The sequence below is a fragment of the Stylophora pistillata genome, chromosome 14 (genome assembly GCF_964205215.1).
Source record: "Stylophora pistillata chromosome 14, jaStyPist1.2, whole genome shotgun sequence".
Lineage (NCBI taxonomy): Eukaryota > Metazoa > Cnidaria > Anthozoa > Scleractinia > Pocilloporidae > Stylophora > Stylophora pistillata.
Genome location: NC_142532.1, coordinates 10,548,460 through 10,557,903, shown reverse-complemented (window position 1 = coordinate 10,557,903; position 9,444 = coordinate 10,548,460). Strand labels below are relative to the sequence as shown.

General features: G+C 46.2%; 1 pseudogene; it reads right to left on the bottom strand.

Moving 5' to 3' along the window:
- Positions 1-365: 365 nt before the first annotated feature.
- LOC148716487 (uncharacterized) lies at positions 366-5,738 on the bottom strand (annotated as a pseudogene).
- Between the last annotated feature and the right edge of the window lie 3,706 nt (positions 5,739-9,444).

Here is a 9,444-nt window from a genome sequence, read left to right as displayed (position 1 = left end):
ATTAACTGAATCAAAAGTTCTTATAACCTGCTTCCTTTAATTGTGCTCCAGAAACAGTAATTGCTGTTGAAGAGAAATGAATTAAGTTGTGTGAAGGTGTTCCTTGCAGTAATAACCCTAGTTATCTAGTGGGTGGAAATAATGCCTGAAAAAAGAATTCAGACCCGTACAGGATTTGAACCTATGACCTCTGCTATACTGGTGCAGTGCTTTACCAACTGAGCTAACAAGCCAATTGAGTGCTGGTCGAAGTGATACAAATCAATGAATCTTGAATATATGAAAATCATCTATGTGTACTGCAGTCTCATGAAATACGAACCAAAAGTAATGACCAGCTCCCAGCGCCAGTAAGTAACGCGAACTACACAACGAATACGCTTTATTTATACACGGCGAAACAAGATGGAGGACACACAATGGAGAGAAAACAGTCAGGCGTCACTCGTATGAGCGCGCGCATAAAACTAAACAAACACCGCAGGACAACCTGCTGGCGCAACGTCTTTTTCGTTCCTTAACGAGAACAAACTATAATAACAACGGCTCAGGAATTCTGCAAAAGTATAAATGCTGAAAGTGGTAGGACCCTAATACATGACATAGTCTTTCAAGTACGATGGCGGTTTACGGGACCGCTGGGGCCTTGGAGGGGCTGGTTGCGCACGGCTTTCGTCAGGGTTAGAGTAGGACACGTCGGGTTCGACCGGGGCTCTGGGAACTTCAGGTTCCTTAGGATCGGACAGGGTTTCTCCACCGTCGCCTTGAGGGAGTGGGATGGAGGTGTCCAGGGATTCAGGGTTGGCATCGAATGGATGAGTGATGTCCAACGGTGGTTGAGGGGGGTCGGGAACGGATGCTTGTTCATCGTGGACTTCATCATCTGCTTGATTTACGCAAGAAGAGGGGGAGTTGACTTGTGTGGGGACGACGTAGCATTCGGACAGCTTGACCTTGTAAGAAGAAGCTCTCAACTGACAGCCGGAGAACTTCTTGACAAAACACCATGGGTCGTTTATCTCTGTAACGAGGTAGCGGTTTCGGGCGTGGAGCTTGTTCCGATCTGACACTAGATAGACCAGATCGCCAACTTTGATCTGGGGTTCGGGTGGTGCGAGGCCTCTGGGATTCTTGGCATGCTCACTGGATGAGTGGTTGTTCAGACGCTGTTGGTACTTAGCAAGTATAGTGTTGTAATCTGCTACGTGAAGCTGGTTACCGGTGAATTGGCTTCTTTGAGTCCACAGCTCGCGTGAAGAAAGTCCCTGACGACGTAGACGAGCGTTGAGGCGAGCAACAGCAATAGCAAGGCTCACTTGGTCGATAGGACCACCACCAGGTTACTGCTTTAGTAGTTCGTCCTCGAGCTCTTGTACTGCCCTTTCTGCAACAGAGTTCTTGTTCTTGTTTTTGATCCGGCCAATGTCAAGCCAAACGTTTAGGTGTTTGAGGCCGTCGTTGTTGCTTAACGAGACGAAGGCAGGTTAACGGATAACGGCACGTGGGCCATCGATGGGGTGCAAATCTACAACTAGACACGTTAGGGCGTTCCGCAATGTGTCGTATTTCTCGTCTGCGATGAGGCAAGCAGCGGTGTAAGACGTGGCACACTCTCTAAGAACGAGGATTAACTGACGCTCACGTTTGATGACGTCGGCAGCGAAAGCAATCCCGATAACATCTGGGGGATCCTCTGATGTCTGGCTGAAGAGAGTGCTTGGAAACTTCTGTAGTGAGGCGCACGTGTGGCAGGATGATGAAACACGTGTCAAGGCAGGGCCCATGTCTAGGGCGTAAAAGTGGCGTTGCACGACCATTTGAAGTTGGTTCCGAGATGGGTGGTTGAGACGCACATGAAGGGCGGTTAGCAGGCCGTCTAAAACGGATCTGGAGACGACTATGGCCTCGGAAGTGGCGGCAAAGGGATGCTCACTTTTCACGACGAGGAGGCCGTCCCGAGAAATGGAGGCGACATTCAGGTACCTCTTGACGTCTTTGAGGTTGGTGAGTTTTTTGGAGGGTCGGGTGCCTTGTTTTAAGTGTGCATGCACGCGTCGTAGGTCGGGGCAGCCATTTTGGACTTCCCGCCATGTGGAGCGGGTAGTGTAGGGGAGAGGCTTGTTGTTATCAATTATGTCTTGCACGGTCACATCACGGACAACAGAGTCTTGGGTCGTACTGATGAAAGAGCATATTTGACAGTTCGGTTCCGAGCAATCTGAGGCGTTTCGACTGGCAAAGTCTGACGGGAGGTTTGCAGAACCTGCTAGGTGTTGCAGGGTGACTTGAAAGCGGCTAACTGTAGTAAGGAACGATGTTACTCTTGGGCTGGCGGAAAACTCCCCTCTGCAGAGTTTTTCCACGGCTTGAACACACGGTTTGCTGTCGGTTAGTACGTGTGCGCGATTTCTAGATTGGGTGATGTAGGGGCTGAAGTGCTTGACAGCTGCTGCAATGCTTAATGCTTCGACTTCGCACGGTAACCATTGAATCTGATGCTTGCGAAGTTTGACGCTGAAGAAACCTGCAAGGTGTAGGCCATTGTCGCGAGTGATGTATAATGTAGCACCAAGACCACGTTGTTTGACGGAACCGTCCGTGACAATCCACAATGTATCAGTGGGGCGCGGGAGTGTGATGGGTCTTGACCCTGACAAAGCCTGTTGTGCAGAACGAAAGACCTTGGTCAGGTTTTCGTCCAAGCTAAGGGAGTCTGGCGATTGCATTCCCGAGATCGCGCTTTCCAGAGGGTCGATTATTGAGGCACAGTCAGGTAGAACTCGCTCGAGGACCTTGTAGGAACCAATGAATGAACGCATGTCCTTAACAGTTGTAGGGAGAGGGCATGAAGACAGGACAGAGATACGATGAGGACTGGCAGATAGGGTTCCTTGTGACCATACCCATCCGAGGACTGTCGTTGAGTTAGGGCAAATGACGGTCTTTGAGGGGGAGAGCCGCAAATTACATCTGTCGAGTTGGTCGAGTTGGTCGAGGACGCGGGTCCAGATAAGTAAGAGCTCTTCGGGTGAAGAGGAGCCACAATATAGGTCGTCGGCTATTTTAGCGACGTGTCCCTCCTGTATGAAGTCGCCGAGGACGCGGCACATCATCTCCTCCAGTGCAGTTTCAGAGCCGGGCATACCCATAGCTGTTCGGCAATAGACACGTATACCCCGGAAAGGGGTAGCGACGCCGCAGTATTTGCGAGATTCTTTAGCCAGTGGAATCTGATAGAATGCTCGGCTAAGGTCGGTTTTGATTATGAACTTCCAAGGAGCAATAGTACGCAGGGTAGAGTCTACGTCTGGCATCAATGAAGGTTGGGGTTTGCTGTACCGACCGACGTCGGCAAAGGCAGTAACGAGGCGATGGCCACCGGAGGGCTTCTTAACCAGAAATGAGGGATTCAAGTACTCTACGTGGACGTCGACCTCCTCGGGTTTGGAGAAAACGTGATCTTTTTCAAGCTCGTCCAACTTTTCCTGTAGCTCGATCAACTTATCGCGGGGGTACAAAGGGAGACGACCTTTGCGTTGAGGGGGTTCCACGGGGCCCATGTTCACGTGGGCTTCGATGGAACCTGCGGCGCCATTGTAGCCAGGTAGGTCCGGACCAAATACACGGTCATGCTTGAGCAAGGCTTGTTGGAACTGATCACGAATTGTGTCTTCAAGAATGTTGTTGGGGTCTAGCTGAACGCCGTGGGAGTATGGAGTGTTGACCTTTAGCTGCGAGGGGGGAGAAGGGACTTGGGAAGAATTGATAACTGGAACATCTTGAGTAGTGTGGCGGGCGAAGCAGATGTGTTCGTGGCGTCTAATGGCCTGTGGTTCGTCGGTGTCGTTCGTTATGCGGGCTTTACCGTCTATGGTGACTACCAGTTGTGGTTGGAGCCAGGAGGTGGGGGTAGGCTCTACGGCAATTGTGGATTCGGCTCGTAGCTCTAGAGGTACTGTGACTTCGACGAAATCACCGGGCCAGACGACGGTGGCGGGGGCCGATGACCGAAGGACGTAGGAGGATGTTTGTCTCACGGAATAGGATCGGTGGCTCTTGACTGGAGCTACGGGGAGGTACTTGGTTGTTTCCTGCCCATGGATTGTTACTTCTTGAGTTGCGGGACGTATGGTGATGTCATTGGCAATGAGGAACGGAACACCTGCTAGGATGTCGACATCTAGATCCTCTACGACGAGCGCTTCGAGTGTTAACTTCATCTTGGTGCGTGACAGTGTAATGTGGACTTCACCGATAACATTCAAGGGGGTCGTCCCATCGGCCAATAGGGCTTTTTAGTTGGACTTGACGATGTTGAGGTTGAGCTTGCGTGCGAGGCTTGCCTTAATCATGCTAGTCTCAGCGCCAGTGTCAAGGGTCAGACGCACGGGGTGCTGCATGTAGAAAGCACCGAGTGAGGGTGAATAGTTGGAACTGACCCTACGGGAGACGGCCCGTGCTGACGGGGGATGTTCACATTCGTCGTCATCGAGCTCAAGGGCGCCGACACCGAGGTCGTAAGGTGGCTCTTCATCCTCGGCGTTGAAGGTGGCACGTGATTTGGACATGAAGAGGCGGTCTTCGCGTGGAAAATATGGGCATGTGCTAAGATAGTGATGGGTGTTATGACGACGAGCTTCTTTGCATAGCGGACACACCATGGGACGTCTAGTGACCACTGAGTTACGTGGGCTGGGTAGACGATAGGGTGGCCGTTGAAGGGGTCTTGGACTAGATGTAGATGTTGATGTGGAAGCCCGTAATATTTTGGAGTCAGCGGCGGACCGGATCTCTTCTAGGAGTGAGTCGAGAGCCTGTGATATCTCCGGTTTCAGTGATGCTAGAGTCCTGGAGCGCAGTTCCGTACCATAACGTTGTTTCACGAGGGTTGGTAGGTCGGAATGAACGAGGCGAAGCCAGGTTAGGATCACTAAGTTTTCAAGGGATGGGGACAACTCTTCGTCGGAGGTCACGGTTTCACCATAATGGGTGATGGGGCCATTGGCGACTAGGAGGTTATCCTCTACAAAAGACATGAGTCGCTGAAACAACTCTTCAGGTCGTTCATTGGGTTCGAGTTTTATGTTGTTGAGGTCGATAAAGTGGGCGCCAGTGGACTGAAAGCCATAATGCATCCTAATCATTTGCCATATTCCGTTCACCGAAGTCGCAGATTTCACGATAGAGTTTTTTGATATAACAGGACAATAGTTGGCTATTTGGCCTAGCATCAGGTCGAGATGGGCAGCCTTTTGGTATGCTGTTCGTCGTCGTGTTAGAGGAACATTTTCGCCGTCGTTTTGTAGACCTCTTGTGGGGTTTGCAAAAGTTTTCTTTTGCCAAGAGACACCATCGCTTAAGAAGGAAGCAAAATTAGCGTCGAGGGACAGGATATATTGAAGATTCTGTCGCCAGGCTTCAAATGAAGTAATTGTTTCTGATTTCGTGAGAGACCATTGCTTTGGTGCACGTGTAGTTGCCATTCTTGCAGGCTATGTATGATTATCTCGAAGGAGAACACTGTACTTAGCTCTTTTTCCGGTCGTAGCGAAGGCCGGCTCGTTGTTGGACCTTTGCCAGTAGTTCGATGACTTAGTGTTGAAAGTGTAGGTGGGTTTTTGAACCGCTGCCACCACGCCAGTAAGTAACGCGAACTACACAACGAATACGCTTTATTTATACACGGCGAAACAAGATGGAAGACACACAATGGAGAGAAAACAGTCGGGCGTCACTCGTATGAGCGCGCGCATAAAACTAAACAAACACCGCAGGACAACCTGCTGGCGCAGTTGGCTTGTTAGCTCAGTTGGTAGAGCACTGTAGCGGTATCGCAGAGGTCATAGGCTCCAATCCTCTATGGGCTTGAATTTTTTCCAGGCCTTATGTCCACTTACTAGATAAATAGGGTTATTACTGCAAGGTACACTTTCAGACATTTCATGAAACCGTAGTACACATATATGATTTTCAGATATTCAAAATTCAGGACTAAAGTTATCAAAACATTCTATTTTATGAGAAACACATCTGTGAAGCTATAGTTACAATTACCTTTCCATGTAAGCAAACCATATTGAAACATTAGATATGAATAAATTTCATCTGATCATCTCACCAAGTTTAAATGTAGAATCCAAGATCTAATAAATTTGCTTTTGAATGGGGAAAGCCAGACTGTGTTTCTCCTTTCACTATCATTCTAATTGTCACAAATCAATCTCATAAAAACTTCAACAGTAAGAATTACGAGAAGATTTCAATGGTTCACCTCCTTAACTCTGACAGCTTAGAAATTAAACACAAAGGCTACCAGCAGCAGGTTTTCCCATTGTAAGTATTTGATAACATCAGATATTCATGACGTCTTTATTTCATACATGTATTTGAAAGCATGGGTAGATTTTAATCATTATGATATAAATCATTTCCCCACTCTAAGACAAAGAGTCATATGGGTGAGAAAAATGGCAAATGAGTAAAACTGTATTATACTCCAGTCAAAGTGCTCTTCTGAAGTACAAAATTCCAAACTCATTGAAATAAAGTTGACTTTGTAGTAATGGCTGGTCTCTCATAGTAATTCAGGTTTTAAAAATAGAAATTTGTAATACCTCTTCAAAAGGATGAAGCAGCAATGTCATTTATAAATTTTCAAACGGAAAATGCCAAAGAACTTAAAAATGGAATTTAATTAAAATAAAGCTGCTAAAGTATGGCATATCTTTTTAATGAGACTTAAGTCATTGGCTGGCACACAGATGCATCAGGAGGCTTTGTAAAAAACCAGGGCAGTAACATTGCAGATTTGGGAGAATCATACTTTATCAAGTAGCTTAATGACACCTGTTCACGTGAGTTCACTTTGAAAAGAGAACCATGCAACACTTCAGTGTTGTCTTCACACAGGTGAATTAAAATAAAATTTAATTATTTTCAAGAACTTTAAGGAGTAAATTAAACTTTAAAGTTTACATGAAAAGAAACTCTTTAAAATAAAATAGAGCAGAAGCATTTACCTAAATTCATATGCCTAGAATCGTACGAAAAGTTTGAAATGTGCCTCATTTGTGGTTTAGATACGAATCACGTATTCAAATTGCGAGGGTGTTACTCAGTGAATTTAAGGGAAATTATTCAAGCAGGCTATGGACACGGTTCGTGAATTTTAAAGTGATAATGTGAAAACATTTTGCTAGCATTCAGCTTTATGTACTTCTGATGTTCATACGAATTTACTGTTCATGTTCACTTATGAAATTCCGTGGGTGTAACTCAATGAATTCAACACAAAATAACCGTTAGATTACGTAAATGGATTCATGTACATGTAAATGGATTCAGATTATGTGGAAAAAAAAAGGTTCTTCAATTTGAAACTGTAAGTAACAACTATTAGTTACGCTTACCATGGTAATAGCCAGCATGCTTGTGAGCATATTGCAAGGACTCGCTCCGTTTCGATGCGCGATCAGATCTCAGGCGCATCTTGCAAAATACAATGAAAACTAGTTCCAAAGATTGATTATTCAGCTCCCCACGTTAGAAAAAAGGGCAGTTAAAGGCCTTATTTAAAATGGCGGATGCGCGGTTGAGACCTGAACCGAGTTCACGAAAACGGGGCTAAGAGGCAGAGGCTGTAAGTTTTGTTCGAAAGGTTGCGGATTGTGGAATTGTCGATCGTTTCATCGCGGGGTAGGTTGATCTTATGTAGCTTGAATATATCCTGTGGAATGTTCTGTGCTAAAAATTGCATTGAGTTTTGCATATAATTTGAGGGAAGAAGACATTCCCGGTCTGTCTTTAGAGGGAAGAAACCCATTTGAGCTCAAAAACGACGGCCTGAGGTTTTGGCTAAAATGCAAAGGAGACAAATGGAAAGGGCTGAAAACAACTGGGCTTAATAAACCTACAACTTCTCTAAAGGGTGAATATCTTAAACGGTCACGCTTAACCAGGATGCACTGCGTGACTAGTGGTCCCACTCAGTATGTTCTGTATAACAGACAAGGGAAGCCTACCGTGTGTGTAATATTATTCGACTAAATCTTTACAGTCTTGATCGTTGAGAATCTAAACGGCGCGGGTCGTGGGTCGCGAGTAAATTGTCGCCGGTGGTAGGTAAACTGTCGCCGGTTCCGAAAATTGTCGCTATCGCGGTCCAACAAGATGTATTAGGGACTTTAAGATACAGGAACGCGGACGTCGCGAAAGATAACCGGAAGTAAAATAACACCTGACAGCTTCATTGCGCATGACTAAAAGTCATATGTGCTGCGTTGTTGCTGGCGACGGACGTCGCTAGAAGGCTTTTCGCGTCGCTGATAAAACGTGAGTAACTTGGTGGTCTTTTTGGTTTCTAGAGACCTTTTAATTAACATTACCTGTGTTATTTTGGATGTTTAAGAATCTTCTTTGCTATTTTTTATTTAAAAAGTCAGTTGCTGAGTCATACTTAAACAGCAGTGTAAAAATAACACTGTAGTGTCAGGACAACCTAGACCAAAATATGCTTAAATGACTCAAATCTCGTTAAAACACAGCAGAATGGTAAGAAATAACACTAAGCAATTTCGGTAAAAACCTCTGTTCTGTGAATTACTCATACATTGACTGATTTCATTTTCAGTTGCTGATCTCGGTGTTAAGAATGCCACGATGGCTGTTGTGACGTTGTATTCAATGGATAGACAAGAGTTTGTGTCTGTGAGAGCAGTCCTTTATTTAAGCATCTGCTCAGTTACACACGTCTGTTGACTGCGGGTAAATACTATCGTATTACAATGGCTAATGTATTGAAATCACGTGGATATAACGCCACATCCCCCTTCTTCAGATAGAGAGAACGGGTAATGAATAATTTTCTATAATCAATGTTTCAACGAACAGGAACAGGTGGTGATATATGAGATAAAGAAAGTCTGGTTTGCAGTTTGTCTGCATGACAGTAAATGATTAGGTTGCATAGTCCTTAAAATAGGAGGGTGGCTTGCTGACTCGTCCTGACCTTGTCTGATAGTGTCCCTGGTGCACTTCAGGTGCCTCCGGTAAGGGCGTGGTGGGTGCTTTCTGGTTGTCAGTGAGTGTGGCTGGTTCGTTGAGACTGGGTTTGTCTCTCAAATTATGTCCTGACGCTGGGATGCTATCGCTTATGGGGGTTAGGGGTTCACTTGCGGGTTCTCTCACGGATACAAGGTGTCTCCTGTTGCGACAGTACTGTCTTCCGTCTTCCGTGCGGACTTCGTAGCTGCGTATGCCAGATTTGTGTTGGACTTTTGCTTTGACCTAGGGCTTATGGACGTTAGCTGGTTGAAGAGGTTTGATGCGTACGGTGTCGCCCACCTGCAGTTGTGGTAGCTCCTTCGTTCCGACGTTGAAGTAGAAGCCTTGCTTTGCTTTGCGATGCTGCAGTTTTTCTAAGGTGTCTCTAGGGACCTCTGGCAT